Source organism: Canis aureus, chromosome 13 (assembly GCF_053574225.1).
Source record: "Canis aureus isolate CA01 chromosome 13, VMU_Caureus_v.1.0, whole genome shotgun sequence".
Taxonomy (NCBI): Eukaryota; Metazoa; Chordata; class Mammalia; order Carnivora; family Canidae; genus Canis; species Canis aureus.
This window is the reverse complement of record NC_135623.1, coordinates 24,562,068-24,572,138: the sequence shown is the minus strand read 5'-3', so window position 1 is coordinate 24,572,138 and position 10,071 is coordinate 24,562,068. Positions and strand designations below refer to the sequence as shown.

The 10,071-nt window shown below is 50.4% G+C and overlaps 1 long non-coding RNA gene and 2 other non-coding genes across 3 annotated transcripts; all 3 read left to right on the top strand.

The window, feature by feature from the left end:
• Nucleotides 1–1,457: 1,457 nt before the first annotated feature.
• Nucleotides 1,458–1,539, top strand: TRNAL-UAG (transfer RNA leucine (anticodon UAG)). The gene has a single exon. It is a non-coding gene; the product is annotated as a tRNA-Leu (tRNA).
• Nucleotides 1,540–4,364: 2,825 nt separating this feature from the next.
• Nucleotides 4,365–9,578, top strand: LOC144281584 (uncharacterized). Its single transcript, XR_013350029.1, has 3 exons — nt 4,365–4,446; nt 4,666–4,821; nt 9,342–9,578. It is a non-coding gene; the product is annotated as an uncharacterized LOC144281584 (long non-coding RNA).
• TRNAL-AAG (transfer RNA leucine (anticodon AAG)) lies at nt 6,418–6,499 on the top strand. Its single transcript has one exon. It is a non-coding gene; the product is annotated as a tRNA-Leu (tRNA).
• Nucleotides 9,579–10,071: the final 493 nt, after the last annotated feature.

Below are 10,071 nucleotides of genomic sequence, written 5' to 3'. Positions count from 1 at the left end.
TAGATAGTAAATATAAACCGTATTTATAAGTTGGTTGTTTTCCCTGAATACTGAGCACACTTGCACGATCTCTACCCCCATAGTCGTACAGAGATTTATGTTAAGTCTTTGAATTGGGAGACAAAATATTCTACTTTTGAAAGTCGAACAAGAAAGAAGCCACACAGTGGTGGATGGGATGCCCTATTCTTGGGCTGGTATCTTGCAGGTGCATTATTCTGGGACCTCAGGCTTCCCAGGCTTCGAGTCTCCGAACAGATGGGAAAGATCCTTAGCAGCGAGGTTCCTGGGGGGCCTCGGGTGATTATTTGGGGCACATACAGAGCTTTCCGAATGATCCAGGAGAGGGCAAGGCGGCAGGCATACCTCCTGGTTTCTCCTGCATTTTTGCCGGTCATTCTGTCGTGTCTGGCAGGACGGATAAACACGGCCAGAGACCTCGGAAGACAGCACCAGCGGAATCCATTCTGTGTGGCTCATTTGAGACTTCCAGGGTCCCCAGAGGTGGGCATCCTTAGGTTGAAGTGCTATGGGCGTCCCAAGGGGAGTAAAGTGGCCACTACATTCTCCAGTATGGGGTGAAGGTCCTTAACATCAGGCTTCGCTATTTTGGCAGGCTTTGCTCCCTCACTTATTATTAAGGTTTCCCAAATATTCCCGCGGCTACCACGCTGAGCACACCGCTTCCCTGGGCGCGGCTCTCAAGAGGGGCACGGCGCGGGCGGGGGAGGGGGGGGCTGGAGCTCCGGGGGAGGGGGAAGGGGGAGGGGCGGACTCCGGGGGCGGGGGCGGGGAGGGGGGGCGGACTCCGGGGGAGGGGGCGGGGCTGGAGCTCCGGGGGAGGAGCGGACTCCCGGGGAGGAGAGCGGGGGCTGGAGCTCCGCGGGAGGGGGAGGGGGGCGGACTCCGGGGAGGGGGAGGGGGAGGAGGCAGAGGGGGCTCGGCGCGGGCGGGTGGGGGGGGCTGGAGCTGGGGGGGAGGGGGAGGGGGCGGGGGGCTGGAGCTCCGGGGGAGTGGGGCGGGGGCGGGAGCTCTGGGGGAGGGGGGAGGGGCGGAATCCGGGAGAGGGGGAGGGGGCGGGGCTGGAGCTCCGGGGGAGGGGGAGGGGGCGGAGGGGGCTCCGCGCGGGCGGGGGGTAGGGGGACCGGGGGGTGGGCTCCGTCCCAGGCTTGCTGAAGACCCCACGACTTCTTCACCCCGCGCCATCCGGGTCCGAAGCGGCCCCTGCCTCCGCGCAGTAAACCGTTTTTAAGCGCGTCTTGGGCGCCGGGGGAAACTGAGGCGACCCCTGACCCCGCGCTCGTCCCTCCAGATCCCGAGGGCCCCGCCTCCGCAGCGGGTGGTCTGCCGGGACAGTTGCCTGCGGCCTGCGGGCGGGCGAGGGGAGGGGTTCAGGGCGGGACCCCCCCGGGGGCGGGGGCGGGTATGTACTCGTGTAGGCGGACCCACGCCGCGTCGGTAGCGTGGCCGAGCGGTCTAAGGCGCTGGATTTAGGCTCCAGTCCCTCCGGGGGCGTGGGTTCGAATCCCACCGCTGCCAGGGTTTTGTTTCTGATCCTAAGTGGTCACAGCCTTCGTCTCTAGGGAGGGACTCGACCAAATCTCAAAACCCGGCATCTGAGTTTTCCGAACACTCGTCTAGACTGACGGGATGCGCCTTCTGAACCAGTGACTCAGTTTCCCTCCGGCTCCGCCATCCCTGCTCTGCTCCCAAGGGAAGGCGAGCAGCCCGGGGCAATCCGGAGAGAAGAGCGGGTCTTGGACGCTTGACGTGACCTGGAAGAGGGAAAGGGCAAGGTGAGGCCCTGGAGGGGCCCCTCGAAGTGAGACTTGGGCGCGGTTCTTGGCGGTCCCACTCAGAGCCACAGGACCGACCTCGGACAGATGCACGCTGAGCTCCAGGTGTCCCTGCAGTCCCTGGCTCTGCCTCGCGGCCCCTAGGGGGTTGCCCATACGGTGTACCTGCACTTTCTCCTGGGCTGGGCACTCTTGGGGTACCCTCGCCCCTCTGTCGTCAGTCCGTCCTCCGGGGCGGCCAAGACGTGTCCAGCAGGAGACTGAGGGAGGTAGCTGCTCAGCAGCTCAGGGACGGGCCTCCAGCAGCAGGCTGCCCAGCGAAGGACAGCACCCAACTCCCACCCACCGGGCGCCCAGAGTCTCTGGATGGGCTGGAGGTCAGGATCCCAGGATCAACTCCCTAAGGAGGGCTCGCGCCTTCTGGCTTTAAGGCAATGTTCCCAGAGGGTGCGCTGGGCGTAACTGGGAGACATGGACACCAAATCCCTATGCATATTCCATACAGATATGAACCCAGGCACCCGGGCTCCTCAAGGCTTCGGGAAGGAGTTACAGGCTCATGTCAGTGGCTGGTGTTGGGCCCTAACTGGCCTGGGCCCTAAATGTGGCTTCTTACTCTAGTCAACCTCAACAACAACCTCAACAGTTTTGAACTGGATACTTCTTAACTGTGGGAGTCCAGGGCCCTGCATATTTGGGATGTTTTTAGCATCACTGGCCTTTACCCACTGGGTACCAGTAATACTGTACCAGTTATGACAATTGAAAATATCTCCAGACATTCTCAATGTTCCCTAGTAGGCAAAAATCATCCTTAAGTTCTCAGGGTACAACTAATATGTCCCACTGTGTGGTGTGTCTCCTCAACAGTGCCTTTTGAAGGTCAAAGTTTTCAAATTTTGATGAAGTACAACTAATCACGTTTTTCTTTTATGGATCATGCTTTTGGTGTTGCATCTTAAAAAAAAAATCTTTCCCTGATACAAGGTGACAAAGATTTCATTCTAAATATTTTGTAGTTTTGGTTTGTGATCCATTTTGAGTTAATTTTTTTATGTGGCGTGAAGTAAGGATCAAAATTATTTTTTGACTTTTTTTGTTGAAAAGACTACATTTCTAAAGTACATTTATCATGAGCACTCAGTAACGTATAGAATTGTTGAATACTATATTGTACACCTGAAACTAATATAATGCTGTATGTTAACTATACTGGAATTAAAATTAAAAACTTAATAAAAATAAATTTAAAACGGCTACCTTTCTCTACTCAATTGCCTTTAAAACTTTGTCAACCATCAATTGGTAATATATGTGTGGTTCTATCTCTGTATTCCTGTTCTATAGGTCTGTTTTTTTATATATTTAATGCCAATACTGCAGTCCTTTTTTTTGATACTACAGTCTTGATTATAGTAGCTTTTATACATCTTGATGTCAGGCAGAGTGAGTTTGCTCTAACTTTATTATTCTTTTAAAAGTTGTTTTGAGCATGCTATGTCTGAATTTTCATGTGAATTTTGGAATCAGCTGGTTTGTTTCTAAAAACAAAACAAAGCCAGAGGTGCCTGGCTGGCTCCGTTGGAAGGCATGTGACTCTTGACATTGAGATTGTGAGTTCAAGCCCCACATTGGCTGTAGAGATCACTAAAAATAAATAAGCTTTAAAATAAAAAACACATCTTAAAAAAAGAAATAAAAACCTAGCCTTGTTATTTTGAATAAGATTATATTGAATTTATAAATCAATTTTGGGATAATTTATATCTTAAGACTATTGAGTCTTCTCATTCACAAATGTGAAATGATTTTACTTATATTCTGGTTTTCTTTCATCTATCTCAGCATTTGTGTGTGTATAAAAAATCTTGGACATATTTTTCCCTAAGTATTTCATATTTAATGATTCTGTTGTAAATTGAATTACTTTTTAAACTTTTAATTTCTGATGGTTCGTTGCTAGGTACAATTATACATATGTAGATATAGTATAAACGGTAATATATGCAATTAATTTTAATATTTATCTGTGTCCAACAACTTTGCTAGATTCACTTATTATAGCTTTCAGTAGATTCTGTAGGAGTTTTACATAGCCTTTCATGTATTGACTGGGCAAGAATCCCCAGTACAATGTTGAACAAAACTGATGAAAGCAGATGTTCATGTTTGCTCCTAATCTTGCAGGGAAAACAGTCTTGTATTATTAAGTGTGAAGTTTCTCGTAGCTTCCCTTTACCAAGCTGTGGAAGTTTCCTTCTTTTCCTAAGTTGCTGAGAGTTTGTGTCAGGAATGAATGTGGACTTTGTCAAATGCTTTGCATTTTTCAGTAAGATCGTATGATTTTTCTTTTTAGTCTTTTAAAATAATAAATCACATTGATTTTGAATATTAAACCAACTTTGCTTTTCTGGGATAAATCCCCCTGGATTCAGATACATTGTCATTTTTTATATCGTGGATTCAACTCCCTAAAGTTGTTCAGCTGGGGTGGGGGGCTGGATTTCACGGTTTAGACCCTGCCTGGTGCACTAACTCCCGAGTTACAGCTTCTTATTGGGTTCTTGTAGGAGAGACCTTCATTTTGTTGATCCACAATCAACAAAACTGGTAGGAGGAAGAAGGAACAGATACTTACCCCTCGGCTCAGGTTAACTGTGACTCACCCTCCCCAGGGCCTCACACTCGAAGAGGAAGCCCCCGGCTTTGCCACCCCTCCACCCCAGACGCGCATAGATCTTCCAGAGTGCACCTGCGGGTCTGAGTTGGGCGGAAGGCCCGGCTACAACGCTCCTCGCCCCCTCCCCACCGCCTCGGATTCATCCTTCCCGATACCCTCTATGACCTCTAGTCTCTCCTAACCCGGCAGGTTATTGCCGGTGCAGATGGCTTTGAGAGTGGCTGCAGACTCCCCCCAGGACTGCCTGGGACCGCCTTCCCGATTCCCGGGCCGAGGCTTTAGGAAGAGCGCTGTGGTGTTGCGAGAGGCTTCTCTGTCCCAGCTCTTCTATAAACTGCCTAAAAGGTCATGGAAAAACCAACACTTTAAAATATATTGATAGCCTCCGGGGAGTAAGTGAACCGTTTAAGATCCGTGCAATCTTGACCTGGAAAGCCCATTTTCAGCTGTCTTTTAGGGATGCATTTGCTCTTAAAACTAAGACGGTCAATCCCGAGCTCGCCCCAGGTGTGCGGGAGGCGGGGAGGGAGCAGGGAGCCCTAGTTCACCTTGAGGCGCAGAGAAACACGAGGCTGAAAGGCAAACGGAGGAACCTACAGGGATGAGGGAAGAGCCCTTCCTGTTCGCGGCTCCTCGCTGCGATCTGGTCCCTTCCAATCACGGGTGGTGGTTGTGGTCTGCTGATGGCCACCAAGCAGCACTTGGTGACTGCCACCGAGGCCTCGAAGCATGGGCCCGGGGACAACAGGCTGGATGTGACCCGCAGGACAGTGAGATGTCCTCGCAAGGACTGGAACAGCCTGTGGGAATAGCGTCGGTGCTGCTCCTCTAGGCGGGCTGCACTTGGGGAGCTACAGAAGCCCGAGCTTAGACACCCCGGGCAGGCGGACAAGCTGCTCACCTCAAGAGCAGCCCCGTTTGCACCGCTGGCCGCTCTGGGGGAACAAGGGCTCCTCTGTGGCCCGCCATGCGCCAGCCAGAGCTCGGACCGAACCAGGGGGCCTCTTGAGACACGGTGCCCGCTGTCAAATGAGGGAGGCTCGTAAATGGGGGCAGAGTGTCCCGCAGTTGTCCGACCTGCCCGGGGAGGCAGCTGCAGGGACCGGAGCCAGTGGGCACCGCGGGACCGTCTCCTGTCACTTCCAGCTGACACGTCTTCCTGCAGACGAGGAGCACAGGTGTTGTGGGCCCTGGAGGAAGGCCTTGGGGTTCGCTGGCCAGGCCGAGTCTGTCGCCAGGAGCTGGGCCCCGTCCCCTGGGCCGGCTGGGGGAGGCAGGGTCGGGGTCCGGGCCACCTGGGAGACGCCCAAAGTCCAGCGCTGTCCCGCTCCCTCTGACAGCACCAGGAAGCCACCTCCAGTGATTCGGGTGCGGTGGGAAACCACAGAAGAGCTTCGCCTCCTTTGAGAAATACTGCACAGAGCCAGGCGTGCGAGCTGCCCGCTGCCTCGGCTGGCAAAAGGACTGCAGAGTGCCCTGGCGTCCTTGGGCGGTGGGTCAGTGGGTCAGAGCCTGCCCTAGGGGACAAGCACCTGCAGGTGTCCTCAAGCTCCATCCGACATGTCAGGGTACCTCCAACCTGGGGAGTCGTGGCCTTTGCCGGCTTGAACCTTCCTGTAGCTTCCTAAGCAATGTGTGGCGAGACCAAGGGAAGGCCAGCAGGGATAAAACAGAGCCGACCCTCACAGAGGCCCAGTCCCGTTCCGAACCTCAGTCTCTTGGGGAAACACTCCCCTTTAAGGCCTGGGCCTGGGTGCCAGATGAGCAATTCAGAGCCTACGGAGAACACCTGCTTTGGCCATGGGCCCTGCTGTCCTCCGAGTGCTTCCTGCACTTGCTTTTAGGGTCAGGACTTAAGAACAGGAGTCTGTGCGGCAGACCTGGGACGCGAAGGAAAGAAGTCACCATCAGAGCAAATAAGCAGAAGCAGCTGAGGCATGTGGTAGCGTGGCCGAGCGGTCTAAGGCGCTGGATTAAGGCTCCAGTCTCTTCGGGGGCGTGGGTTCGAATCCCACCGCTGCCAAGTGGGAGTTTTGCCAGCTCAGAAACTGAGGTCAAAAGATGATGAAAATTACTCCGGTGCTTGGATAGGGCAGCACTAGACTGAGTCTGGGGTGGGGGAGTACACGCTTTCAGATCAGACGCTCAAGTGCAGGGAGCACCTGTTTTCTGGCCGGTAGACGGTTCACCAGGAGGTTAGGGGTTGGGAAGAAACAAATTTTAAAGACTTGCCAGTGGCATGTGTGTTCCCAGAAGAATCTGTCACATGCAGATTGATAGGAGGATTGATGGAAGGGCCAGGAAGTGCTTTTTCCTTGGTTTTACTCCCCCCCCCCCCCATAAATGGAACAGCACAGAAGCTTTGCAGCCAGTCTGAGCGAACTTCAAGACACAACTCCTTTGGCAAGAGCACAGGGCTCAGACTCTTGGGTCTGTACCTTTGCAGTGAATATTAGAGTTTCGAGGGGGCTCCTTGGTCCTCCGGCCCCCATTGGCCCCATAGCTCTAGCCGCCCCGCTCCCCTTTCTGCCTCCACAATCCCAAGCCCCATTTCTGCTCTGGATGCAGCATCTCTCCTTTCTCCCAGGTCCTCTGTACCTGGAAGGAGAAGGGAGGAGAGGCCCTGAATGAGACTGTCAGCAAGGAGGCAGTACTTATGGCAGGAGGGCGGTGTTTCAATTCTTGGAGGCTGCAGTCAGGGAGCCTTGACAACCAATCTGGACATGAGCTCACTGCTCCTACGTGGGTGCTCTCAAAGAGCCCGAGAAAGTGTCAGTTCTGAATCTGAACTCCTATTAGACATTTTCACCTCCTGACCTATAAGAACTTCTGGACCTGTGCGTGTGGTCTGGGGGCTCCGGAGAGCGGGTGGGTGGAATTTGGTGTCTACTGCAACCCTAGTTCCATCGAAGAGCTGCCTGTCCTAAGAGTGTCTCTTCAGAGACCTTGTGAAGGAGAGAGCGCCTTTGGGCCGAGGGGAGTCTTCGTTTCAAGGTGGCGTCCCAAGAAGCAGAAGTGCCGTGTCCTTAAAAGAGTGATGAAGAGAAATCTCGTTTCCCCGCGGACTTGTGGATCTAGGGCTTTGAGTACGGCGCTCCCTCTTCTGCTTAAGCATTCTCACTTCACAAAAACCACAAGTCCCGTCTGAAGAGGGCGTTCAGGGCCTGCGCTGCCCCAGCTTATCTGGAGGGCAGGGAACTGGCGAGGCCGAGCCCGGGATTAAATTCCCTGCGGGGATCTCAGGCGCATCTGCATGACAACATTACTGTTTCCCCAAGCCCTTATGATCCCCTCATCAAATAAAAATAACGTGTCCTGGCCGCAACAACGGGGCACACACAAGGCGCGCCCCCACTCAACGCTACTTGGAGCCTCCACGCGGCTCTTTCTAGGTCTCTTGGCATCAGGCTAACAAGTGGGGTAAAGAGCTGAAATTTGGGTGCAGGGTGGTGAGTGGAAGGGGACATTTCTCTTCCCCCCTCTTCCTCCCCTCCAACGCTCCCAGGGGGTGACGTAGATCAAGGTATGTGTGTCTTCCACAAATTAGTGGGCACCTACTTTTTGCCGGGGATTGTGCTTGGCTCTAGGAGGCAGGTTGGTCTTCAGGGATTTCACTTTCTACAGTGCCAAGAACCGTTTTCTCAAAAAAAGGTGAGGCTCAACTCAACCACTCTCCATCTAGACTAGAAAATGTGAAAATAAGCAAAGAGGGTAAGTGTGAAGTAACGTGCGGAGAGGTCCGCGCCACAGGGTTTGGGCTACAGTCTCTTGGATTTGAGAGTCTGAATTCCACCACCGCCGACGCTTTGATGTTTTTTAAATAAAAAACCAGCTGCTTAAATTTCTCTCACATGCTAAAAAGTTGGTACAAAAAATGTGATCAACAGCAGGCGCCTCACTGGTGGGGCCTCAGAACCCTGCTGTGTACGCGGCGCTGACCCCCCACTGAGAAGACACATAAATATGCCTTTTCTATAGTCGACAGAGAAAAGAGTGTCGCTGCTCCATGAAATAATTGCAATAGTGTGGTCTCTAAAAACCATTCTGATTAAGAAGAACTAGGGCTTCTTAGAAGACTGGCTGATTTCATACTTGGGGCAGGAAACATACACAAAGAGCTGGCAAAAAAGCAAGAATTTGAGCAAACTACTGGACCAAATCAGAAGTTCTCAGGAGCCATCAAGTTTCCACTGGCCAATGACGGAACAAACTGATGACCAAAAAGAAATCTTACTGCAATATATTGAATATAAAAACATACAATGATCTCTTAAGTACAGAAAGAAAAAAACGACTCATTGATCACCAGTGGGGATAACTCAGAAGAAAATAATTTAATCTGGCAATTAATGGATAAGAATTTGGCAATTAATGGATAAGAATCAAGCATTATCCCTGCCTACTGTATGTAAAATCTGCTTAAGATAACCAAGTAGCCCTAGTTGGTGAATAAAAGTTCTACGAAGAGGAAAGTCAACCAGTAATTATGGACGAAATATAACATTGGAAATCATGATGTAGCTGTGATGATGCTCACATTGAACCATAAGTTGATGAAGGAATTTACCATGGAGGGATCAGCCTCTCCTTGTGTGAACCCGCTAACACCAACATTCAAAATTGAAAGATTATGTGCTCTTGAGGTGACATTCAGCGCATGAAGGACATAGGCTTGTTTCTGAAGTACTTTTGTGAAAATTCTAACCTGAGCTTAATCAAGCATTAACAGTTAAGTTTATATTTTCAAGAAATAAAAGAGCAGTATAAATTACAACAAAAGAACACATTAGACTAAAAAAGAAGATACAACATTGTCCAAAGCACGTCATTTAATTTCTTTAAATTAATTTCCTTTATCTCACTAGCAAGGAGAAGAGAGAGGAGAAAGACATGGAGAGAGAGATTGATCTGAAACAGAGGAGACTTGGAGAAAAAGCAATCAAATATACGTGTAAAGGGTCAGCCTGGGTGGCTCAGCGGTTCAGCGCCTGCCTTCAGCCCAGGGCGTGATCCTGGAGACCCGAGATTGAGTCCCACGTCGGGCTCCCTGCATGGAGCCTGCTTCTCTCTCCGCCTCTCTCTCTTCCTCCTCTCTGTGTATTCTAATGAATAAATAAATAAAATCTTTAAAAAAATATACGTGTAAAGTTTGTTTCACTCTTGATTAGATTAAAACTTGTTTAAATGCCATTTTGAGAAAATCAGAGAAATTTCATTATGCAATATGAATTAAATGTTACCCAAAAATGAATGTTAATTTTGTTAGGTATAAGTTTGTAGTTATGTAATAAAGGTTCATATGATTAGAGAATTATGATGAAATATAAATAGTGATGACACATAACATCTGGATTTGCTTTATCATACTTCAGTTAAGAGACAATAGCAGAAGGGACCCTGTCTGGCTCAGTTGGTAGAGCATGCTGCTCTTGATCTCAGGATCATGGTTCAAGCCCAACATCTGGTATGGAGCCTACTTTTAAAAAGAAAATAGAAAAAAAAAATTTTTAAATAAAAAATAAAATAAATAAAAATAAAATAGAAAACAAAGGGATAAAGAAATTAGTAAAACCCTGAAGATTGTTGAATTTGGAT